Below are 11927 nucleotides of genomic sequence, written 5' to 3' on the forward strand. Positions count from 1 at the left end.
TATCTCCAGACCATTTTCTCAGTTTTAGGCTCATTGTTTTGGATAATGTTTTATGACCTGAAACACCACTTTCTGCTGTTTACCCCTGGCACTGAAGGGTTTTAATGATCTAGCTTTAGAAATAATTACAAAAGGGAAATGCGGTGTTACGTTTTCTTCAGATTTTGTTCAACCGTTTATCCTATTGTTTGCATGTGATATCGGTTCATTGTCAGGAACAGCTGTTGGCTTTACGTAAAATCAGTCGAGTAGTTTGGAAAGAACCACTAGAGATCTTGAGTTGAGATTTATGTGAACAAAAGCAATATCATAGCTTTTAGAAAAGGAGGTTATTTAGCTTCACGGGAGAGATGGATTTATGGTGATACAGAAATAAAAATCATTAATAGTTATAAATATTTAGGCATAAATATACTTTTCAACGAAGCTCAGTTTTCATGCAGCTTCAGATGACCTGACAGGCAGGGGAAAAAAAGCATTAAAGCATTAATGGGAATCCCGAGAACGTTACTTAAATTAGAAGGTAATTCACCAGATTTATTTTTAAAACTTCTTGATTCCCAAGTTCAGCACATAGCACATTATGGGTCCGAAATATGGGGTTTGGATGACGCGGTATATGATATTTAAAAAGTATATACTTATAAAATTGTTTGTTGTTGTAGATATCCGAACGTCGAATGATTTGCTTTATGGTGAAAAGGACACATACCCCACATGTTTAAACTCTAGTGTGTGCTGTATCAGGTTTTATGGGGAGACATAGATTACCATATAAACCATACACAATGTCATATGATGTTGATGAAAAGGGAAAACACATGTGTTAAAAAGATACGTGCAATATTGCATAATTATAGGTTTTCATTTGTTTGGCACAATCAGGATGTAGAATCTGTTTCAGAGTTTACCAGAGTGTTCAAGCAAATAATTATTGATTGCAGATGGCATTACTGGGACAACCATATTCAAAGCAGTGAAAAGTTTCTAAAATGATAGGACTTTAAAGAATATGGCCACTCTAGAGAGTCGCATCTATCGATTAATGTGAACAGGTTTATCAATAATTATTTGACTAATTTTAATTCAGATTCGGAGTTTCGTCAATATGTAAGCATTCTTAAAGATATAGAGGAAGTCCTGCACTACAGTTAGCATGTCCATGATGTAAATCAGCTGAAGAGAATAAATTTCATTTTTCTGTTTCTGTGCTCTACATATAGTGATCTTACAGAACAATTTATTCCAAGAAAATATTACGGTGATCCATGTGCACATCAGCTGAGCTTTTTGTTTTCATCATCCAACAAAGAGACAATATGAAAATGTATGACTACATTTATATAAGGCTTTAAAAAGACGTGCATTTGCTGTTAGTTAGTAATACAATGTTTGATGAGAGACTTTCTTTTGTGTATGATTACGCTTGTAACTTACTTGTTCGGGTCCCTTCAGAATGGCACGACGGTCTCTTGAACAAACAGCCTGTCATTTCATCCTTTCATCCCCCCCTGTCCCCCCACCCCCACCCCCTCTGTGTGTGTGTGTGTGTGTGTGTGTGTGTGTGTGTGTGTGTGTGTGTGTGTGTGTGTGTGTGTCCATTCCATTCATTCTCCTGCCCGGGATGGGCGTAGAGGAGACATGAGGGACGATTCCGTAGTCAGACGACGCCATCCGGTTCTATCTTCTGCCTGTCGTATCAGCGTAGCGCTATCCATATTGGTCCATTCCTTGATGTTGTCCATCCAGCATTTGGCTTGCCTCCCTCTTCGCCTACCACCCTCTAGCGTTCCCTGTAGAACTGTCTTTTGCAGTGAATTGTGGCGTGTCACATGCCCGAACCATGACAGCTTCCTCCTTTTGACCACTGCTAAGAGTGGTTCCAGTGGACCCGCTAGCATGGTTATTTGGCTCTTGACAAAGTCAAGTGTGTGTGTACTGAGTTGTTAATTTGAACAGGAGATGTCGATCAAACCAACTGATTGCATCTGACATCGAGGAATAATTATAATATTGGCTTACTCCAAAGAGTGGAAAATCCTAAAGTGTCGAGTTAATCATGACAAGATGGACATCATACCCTGACAGGCATCCAGGGCTCCACCATCTCGAACAGCGAAGCCTCCACAACACCAAGACTCCAGCACTGAACACACTGACCTCAAGGTAGCCAAAAGGTCGTTCAACTCAGCTGTCCTCAGTTTGAGTGCCAGTGTGTGTTTATCGACCCCTGTCGTCCTACATACTCTGTGAGCAAGATCTGTATCTCTGTGTGTCTCTCCCTGCCTCTGTCTGTATATATATATATATATATATATATATATATATATCTGTTTACGCGTGTGTGTGTTTGTCTGTCTCTCTGTCTTTCACTTGCATCCTTTTCTCCCTTTGGTTTCCCCCCTCCCTCCCTCTCTCTCTTTCTGTGTGTCTCGGTCTCTGTGTGTTTTTGATTCTGTGTGTTTGCGCGCGCGCGCAGGTGTGTATAAGTCTGTCTGTCTGTCTGTGTCTGTCTTTCCCTCACACCATTAATTCTTTCCCTTTAGTTCTCTCTCTCTCTCTCTGTCTCTCTCTCTGTGTCTGTCTGTCTGTCTCTCTCTCTTTCTCTGTCTCTTCCCTCGTCAACACCGTGATTATTACATATGCTGATCTTTATCACGGAATGGGAAGTGAAGTAAACGGCAAGGGAAGTACATTCAGCATGCAATGTGATAGCATCTATGTCTCTCTGTTCAAACAGTACGTAAAAGCCTATCAACCTGTACAGTAAAGCCCCATTTGGTATTGTTGTGTTAAAGGGGTAGTAGTGGTGGGGGTAGGGGTTGAGTAGGATAACAGGCAGAGGATAGGTGCACAATCCACTCTCTCCTCGTACCACAGCAGGGTCTTTTAGAAAGATGAATTGAGGTGTTTATTTCTCTAACTTAACAGCACACCTGGAACACACACAATATTAAAACCCAGGTTAAATCAATACCAAAACATATGCTAAACATAATTGCACTGATGTAACAGAAACATCATTATGTTGTCTGGACAAGTAAACAATTCCACAGATAACCTTTCTCCATTCTGACACTCAATGTCTAGCCGTACACTCTCTTCTCAAAGAGATCTATGTAAAAATTTAAAACAAGCTTCATATAGCTTACCATCAGCAATCAGTGGCATATAAGTTAATGTGCACCAAATATATGACTAACAAATACTAACTCCCAGTATTTAACTCCTGTCAAACCACCATAGAATAACAGCTGTCGCACCAAGTATGTGGCAGACAATTACAAACTCCCAGTGTTTAACTCCAGTTAAATCACCATACAATAATAGCTGTTTCCATTAAGACTGAACAAATCTGTACTTTGTCTCTGCAAAGTATCTCATTGGTAAAATGTTTACATGGGAATCATATAGTTACCAAGTAATTTGGTAAATATATAGCAACCTGTGTGCACCAACATAGGACTGCCTCTCAGTGGTCTCAAATCTTATTGAACACACACAGCTATGTGTTACCCCACTGGCAAATAACACATGACTACAGCACATGGTAATCACAACTACCAAGTCACACATGTTCCCCGTGTTGCATTATCACTCATGTGCACACACACATGGAAACACATGAACATACAGTTAGCCTGTAGATTTGTTCACCTTGAATATAACCATCACCACCTAACATACAAAATAGGTATGTCATACTTCAAAATAACTCCAACTGTTACAACCAAAACATTATACACACATGCAACACACATAATCTCTGTGTTTCTTTGTGACTGAATGCTTACATTGTTCCCACAGTATTGTCAACAATTGACACACCACTGACATGTTACTGAACATTATCATTTATGCAAGCCAAGATGCACAACATGTAAACCCAAACATGATGTCCAAGCATCATACCATAATATCAACCTGTAGGAAACAGGAAAGGGGGGGGGGATACCCAAATACCCTAAACCAGTACTCCATTTAGTCATGTATTGGCTACATTGTGTATTTTAACCACTTTTCCCTCAGTCACTAGCCTCAAATACAATTAAGCCATACACATGCTGGCTATGCTCTCTCACAAGTCATGGTATCTGCATCAACACATTCCAGTTACATTAACTGTAAAATACCACATCAGCTAAAAAGGATCTCTCAATGCTCTTGTGACACAACATCACAATTCTACAAACTCCAAACTGTTTCCAAAAAACCATAAAGTAAATTGTCAACAAACCAAATTACCAGTACAAGCATTACTCACAGCCCCAACGTTTCAGGGTTCACTCAATTCATGTAGCAGAACACAATCCCACTGAGCCAGTGTGTTAGTCACAGAATCCAAGTATAACAAATCAAGCATTCATCTAAGTCCGAAAAATAGATGCTAGTTTGACACTCACAGCCCCCATGGTACTGTCTTGACCGTCTGGCTCTCCTGGCCTGCTTCAAGGATGGAAAAGAAAGAAACCCCACTTGCCTATTCATTTTATCCTCTTCACAAGCTGGCGCTGTATGCAAACTATCGTCCAACCCAGAACGTTTCCAATTGGCTGAAGTTAACAGACCAATCTGGGACCTAGACTTGCATATCAGCACTTTTCTCACAGAACCAAGCATTGTCAAGGAGAAGGGGAGGGGAGGGGGGTGATGAAAAGAGGGAGGGAAGGAGGAAGAAAGATCGTCCAGCCCTGATTCTGTTCTAAACAGCTCATGATAAACACACCACACCATGTGGTGACCATTGAGGCAGATGCCATCCTGCCAGAGATCGACATGGGGGGTAAGGAGGGGGGTTGGGGTGGGGGTGGGGTGGGTGGGGGGGGGGACGGGGTTGAGGGTGATGGAAGTGGAAGGGAAAAGGGCAGGGGAGTGTAAAGGAAGAGAATGGTCAGAGAAGATACCATCTTTACTTAGTATTTCTCGATAACTTGCTCCCTCTGCACTTGGCCAAGGGAAGGGGGGGAAAGGGAGAGAGGGTATGGGGAGGGGTGTTGGTGGGGATAGATGCCATGGATAGGGGGTGGAGGGAGAAGAGTAGGGAGGTAGAAAGGAGGGGTCCATCAGTGCGCAGTGTGTCTGAGAAAATCCCATGCTTCCACCATAGGCGCCTGACACACTATAACAGTTGACGTGTCCGAATCTCCTTGTGTGTGTGTGTGTGTGTGTGTGTGTGTGTGTGTGTGTGTGTGTGTGTGTGTGTGTGTGTGTGTGTGTGTGTGAGCCCATCCCCGCCTGCAAATCCCGGCAATGACAGTAAAGAGAGTTCCGGTAACCGATAAGTATATATCCTGGTTATGACTCCGGTTCCGCTGTCATTGCATTTTATCATGTTTGGGCTCTTGTCAAATGGGTCTACACACACACACACACACACACACACACACACACACACACACACACTCACGCGCACGCACGCACGCACATACACAGTCACAGTGTAAACATCAGTTTGACAAACAAATAAGATTAAAAAAAAAAGTTGCCTGTTTCACTATATAGCCTGTTTTCTCACGCCCCGTTTCTAACCCTTCATAGCCCAGTTTCATTGGGACACAATATCAACAGGTAGATTTCTGCGAGAGCTGTTACTTTCATTTCCTTTGCCCCAAAAGCTTCGGTACAGAACCAAACGTTTAGTTCAAGAACAAAATAAGCAAACAAGTACACAATACACTAAAGATTTACGTTGACGGAAAATATATTTATCACATGTTAAATGCTTTAACTCACTCAGTACGGCCAGTCCTCTCTTCTCCTCTACACAGACCCCTCGGATGTCCAGTGGGTGTCTGAATGACCCAACCTTTAGCTTCCGTCGTCAGAATTGTGGTATTCTTTGTCAACATTCACCTCTTCGGTATAAGAGCGTTCCGCTTGCAGTATTTTGATGATGGTAATTGGGATGAAACGCTGTTAATGTCGTCTCTTTTGTCGTTCGTATGGAGAGAGTTAAAAAGACAGACGGACTGGTAACATTGCAGAAGTGACGCGGGGAAAGTCATTTGCAGAGATATCGATTTCCCCACACAAGCGACAGACATGAAGGAATCCAGTTAACAGTTCTTCCTTAACTCACTCAGTACGGCCAGTCCTCTCTTCTCCTCTACACAGACCCCTCGGATGTCCAGTGGGTGTCTGAATGACCCAACCTTTAGCTTCCGTCGTCAGAATTGTGGTATTCTTTGTCAACATTCACCTCTTCAGTATAAGAGCCTTCCGCTTGCAATAGTTTGATGGTGGTAATTGGGGTGAAACGCTGTTAACGTCTTCTCTTTCCCCGTTCGTATGGAGAGAGTTAATGCGGCGTCCGATTGACACTTCAGGAAGTTCAAAGGAGAAACGAGAGGGCTGAAGGAAACAGCGTCAAAAGCGGACAACATTAAAATATTATACACTTCTGGCACCAGATCAGCGTCAAAACTCGACAGTTAAAACTCTCGACAATACAATCAGGGATACTACACAGTTGTGTTTTTCACGACCACCTGGCCGATGCGAGTTGTTCAGGGCTGCGGTCGTGCTTCGTGGGAGGTATATAAATGTACATTATTATTTATTATATCATTATCATTATTATTATTACTATTATCGTGGTTCCAGGCATTGGGTCCTGCGACAGGTTTGCTTCGCACGCACACTTTTGGCACTCATGAACAACCATAACACTGAAGTCCATACAAGCGCACTGTTATCAATGCCCGCGTCGAATGGAGTACGCGTTCCACAATATTCTCCGCTCACTAAGACAGGTGACCTACGGTTGTTCTCGGAAGTGTTAAGTACGAGTCAATACAGAGCAATTCCTTTGACTTCTGGCAACAATGATCCTGATGTTTGACAAGACTTGGCAGTGGCAGATCTCTAATGATCGACTGATTATTGCTCGGGAGCTCGGTCGATCTACCCCGGTTAGGACAGTGAAAACAACCACTTTAGCCCGCAGTGTGTATACCTGGACAAAACAGGTTGTTACCGTTGTAATCTGTCAGTTTGATCACGAATGATTTGGAGACAAGAGTAGAGTCATAGGCAGTGACAAAATGGCCACCCTCATGACAGGATTTCTTTCGGTTCTCGGTGGCTGTCTTTGAAGAATAATCCCCAAGCGATGTCTTTTTTGTCTTAAAAAAGAAACTTGAAACAACTATATTCACAGTATGTTTGTGAATTTCTTTTTCAGAATGGTGGACAAATCATTCACTGCAGCGGTTTGTTTTCTTCTACTTCCTTGTTTTTCAACACACACACACACACACATACACACACACACACACACACACATATATATATATATATATATATGCACGCGCGCGTATGTGTGTGTGTGTGTGTGTGTGTGTGTGTGTGTATACATATATATCGAGAGAGAGAGAGAGAGAGAGAGAGAGAGAGAGAGAGAGAATATGTATCTGTTATAAGAAACAGTGGAAACATTCGAAATGCATCTCCATACAAAAATATTTGCGTTATGTTCAGTTGAAATTGCAGCCTTCAATACAATGGGCTAAGATATTGTGATAACCTCAGTTTAGCCTGTCTTCGGAGTCGAAAATAATCATTAGTTGTGTCCGGCAAGCCAGCTGAGTTTGAACGAGTTCGCTTCATCGTGGCTACTGATCGAGTTGTCTTCATACATGCTGAGCGTGATAAGACTTAACACCCCAAAACAACGATGTAGGTATATTGCTCCATTCGTAATATCACTTTACCCCCTCGCCCCCTCCTTCTCTCCCCACACTCCCTCTTTCCTACCTCTATCCACCCACCCTTCCCTCGCATTTCTTTCGCCCTGTTCCCCTTTGACTGTCTCAATATATCTCCCCTCTGCCTACTCTGTTTTTTTTATGATTATGTCCACTGGAGCACCCTTGTCTCTCTGTCTCTGTCTCTCTCTATCTGGTTTATATCTATGTATCTCTCTCTAGTTGCTTGATCAGACCCAGTTTCAAGGTAACAACTGGCCGTGGAACCTTACCAGAACACACACACACACACGCAAACAAACTAACCAAAACAAAATGCTTATTTCCTACCAGCGTCAATAAAGACTGTGCGATCTCTCTCTCTCTGTGTTTCTGTCTGTCTGTCTGTCTGTCTGTCTGTCCGTCTCTTGCCTCTAGCGGTACCCTTACCACCCGTGTTTGTTTAGGAAGACGTAGACACGTTCAAGATAGTCATGTATACAGAGTTGTTGACTTAACCCCCTGTCCTATACATCCACTTGACCCTTTCTTCCTGCTACCTGCCTGCCTGACTGTCCATTGTCTCTCTCTTTGTACACACACACACACACACACACACACACACACACACACACACACACACACACACACACACACAAATATATATATTTATATTTATATATAAGCTTTCATTTCCGTGTCCTTACCTTACGAAGCTGTTTTTACAGCGAAAATTTGCTGGCTTTTTTGTTGTTGTTTTTTAAATACCAGTTTTAAAGACATGCAGAGTCTAGTGTTGTTGATATTTTTTTTATGTTTTACCGATTTTCGGTATTTACCTCGGTGCTTTCTGCAAGGAGCGGAGCCCAGGACACGAAGAGTATATATATATATATATGACTCAACCAATCTGTGTGCGTGTGTGTGTGTGTGTGTGTGTACACGTGCGTACGTACGTGTGTGTGTGTGTGTGTGTGTGTGTGTGTGTGTGTGTGTGTACACGTGCGTACGTACGTGTGTGTGCGTGTGTGTGTGTGTGTGTGTGTGTGTGTGTGTGTGTGTGTACACGTGCGTACGTATGTGCGCGTGCGCGCGCGCGCGCGCGCGCGTGTGTGTGTGTGTGTGTGTGTGTGTATGTGACAGAGACAGAGACAGAGAAACTCGAACATTTTTATGTACATCCGCTTTGGGCCACAGTACAAAGGCAGCAATTTCTATCTTGAACATAATCACTATACCGCTGTAAATTCTCATCAAATGGGAGTACACTGAATCGTATTTGCGACACCGCAACTCAAAAGCAGTACGTATCCATATTATTGACATATTTAAGAGAGAGAGAGAGAGAGAGAGAGAGAGAGAGAGTTTGCATGCGTGGGTGTGTTACGTGTATCGAGTTCTGCTTGCAATGTCGCTGACTGAAATTATTACCCTCGTTATCAAAGGGCTTAACTGCTGAACAGACTATAAAATCTCTCTCTCTTTCTCGTTAGCTCTTTCATTCTTTCTTTTTTTCTTTTTTTTTCTTTTTTTTTTTTTACAAACCTCTCCACCCTCTCTCAGAAATCACATAATTAACATCCTCTCTCTCTCTCTCTCTCTCTCTCTCTCTCTCTCTCTCTCTAATATATATATATATATATGAGAGAGAGAGAGAGAGATGAACAAACACCGCTCCACACACACACACACACACACACACACACACACACACACACACACACACACACACACAACGTATTGTTAAACATTCCGACGCAGTACACGTACAATTGAATTCTTGTCGTCTCAAGTGTTTCGTGACAGGACAACGTGCGTGTGATAACGATTGTTTTCCGTATGTATCAACACTCCGGTGCTGTGAGAAATCCGGGTTTGATTTGATAAACTGAGACTTGTTTACAGGAAGGGAAAAATACATTTCTGACTAAATTTTTTGGAATATAGTAGATATATGCCACTTGATACAGACAGGCATATATATATATATAATACATAGTATACACAATGACACCAATATAGACACCGACAAACACAATCAAATTCATATGTACACACACATGCATGCACATATACAGACACACACCTACGCATACACGCGCGCGCACATACACTGACACACACACACATGTACACATACACTCAAGTACGTACGCACAAATACACAGGGAGAGGCAGACTGAACACAGACAGAACGATATATAGACAAAGGGAACTGATTGGAATTAAGACACATACATGTACACTCGCAATCACGTGTATCGTGAATGTGTGTCTGCGCGCTCGCGCGTGTGTGTTTGTGTGTGTGCGTGTGTGCGTGCGTGCGTGCGTGCGTGTGTGTGTGTGTGTGTGTGTGTGTGTGTGTGTGTGTGACAGTGTGCGTGCGCACGCTCGTGTGCTTACATGTTTTCGATTCACAATGCAGTAGCTATTCAAAACCGTAGGTGAAAAACAAAACAAAACCACACACATAAAATAATGATAATATCAATAAAAACACTGAATCAGTTTCTGATAAAAAAAACAAAAACAAAAAAACAACAACAACAACAACAACAACTAATTTTGGTGACAGCCATTTCAAGACAAGCCCGCTTCACTGATGAAAGAAAAGGACCGGTGACTGTGTAGGCCTGCAACAGAACAGCTAGCCGCGAACGACCCGGCAACTTACGTCGCCTGATCAATGCTGCGTTATTAATCATTGTCCTTCTACAGTAACGATCCATACCGAAACTGGAAACTCTCAGTCCTGGCCAAGATGACTGAGTAACTCACCACGGCAAGCAAACAATGAAAGGATCGATACATGAGTCTTGCTGAGAGAAGCCGATGGTATTGATGCTTGTTTGTTGTTGTTGTTTTTATTTTTTATTTTATTATTTTCTTTAATTTGCTTATTTGTCATCATTGTTGTCATTTTTATTTATTTATTTATTTATTTATTTATCTATTTATTTATTTTATTTTCATTATTATTAACTTTTTTTTTAATTATATTATTATTTATTTATTTATTTTATTTTATTTTATTTTATTTTTTCTCAAGGCCTGACAAAGCGGGTCAGGCATCTGCTTGGAAGATGTGGTGTAGCGTATATGGATTTGTCCGAACGCAGTGACGCCTCCTTGAGCTACTGAAACTGAAAGGAAAAAAAGACTACTTTACAGAGCAGCTATTCGCATAGGGCAATTTCCTGAGGGGGGATGGGGGTGGAAGAGGCGGGGAGGGGGGGGGGGAGGGGGTTTATGGGTGGGGGGGGGGGGAGAAAGAAAGAGAGAAACATCCCCACTGTAATATGAATAAATGAATGAATTAATATAAAGATGATGACTGAATAAATAATGAACACACAGGGAGAGGCAGGCCAAACAGAGATAGAACGATATAATGCGAAAACATAGGCAAAATAAGAATAGTAATAAATAACAATAAATATAAAAAAAAAATGAAGAAATGAATAAAGAAGTAAACAAATCCACAATGTGTCAAACCACTATACCCCATCATCCTGAAAAATTAGGCATGATTAAAGTCATGTTTAAGCACAATATCTCTCGATATGCCTCGAGAGTTCACCACTTAATCCGATTTATCGCCATAAAAAAAAAAAGAAAAAAAAGAAAAAAAGACTCACGACCACACACAAAGCATACAAAAAATCGACAAACACAAAAATTAATAAGCATATACATACATGTCGGCTACATAACTGGCAACAGGCAACTAACACCTTCTGGGGACTACACCAGTCAGCTCAGTAAAAAGCGAGCAATTAATGAAGTCGAGAGGAAGGAAATGATTCATTTTTTTATGTTGTGAGAGAGTGTTAGAAATGCATAAAGCATACGACCCATACCTGTCAGAAGGCCGGCTACTCTCATTTCCTGAGCAGTAAAAGATACAGATCAATAAAAGCGCCCTGTGCAGTTAACATTGTCGTCAGTGAGAGCGGGCGGGAAAAACGGTGCCAGAGTTTCTGTAAACCAGGAGGGTGAACGGACGGGCTGGTACTGTATGGGCAAAATAAGAACAGACAAAAGACAACAGAAAGAAAAAGAAACGAGCAAGAAACAAAGAGAGCGACAGAAAAGAGGAAATTTCTAGTACAGAGTTTCCAGAAGGTTTTTGACAGGATTTATTACTCGGAAAAAAAAAGAAAGAAAAAAAAGAACAAAAAAAAAAAAGAACCTGGCATTCTACAGAAGGAAAACCAGCCGGTGTCAACCATCTCTTTGCTG

This window comes from Babylonia areolata, chromosome 18 (assembly GCF_041734735.1).
Source record: "Babylonia areolata isolate BAREFJ2019XMU chromosome 18, ASM4173473v1, whole genome shotgun sequence".
Classification (NCBI taxonomy): Eukaryota; Metazoa; Mollusca; class Gastropoda; order Neogastropoda; family Buccinidae; genus Babylonia; species Babylonia areolata.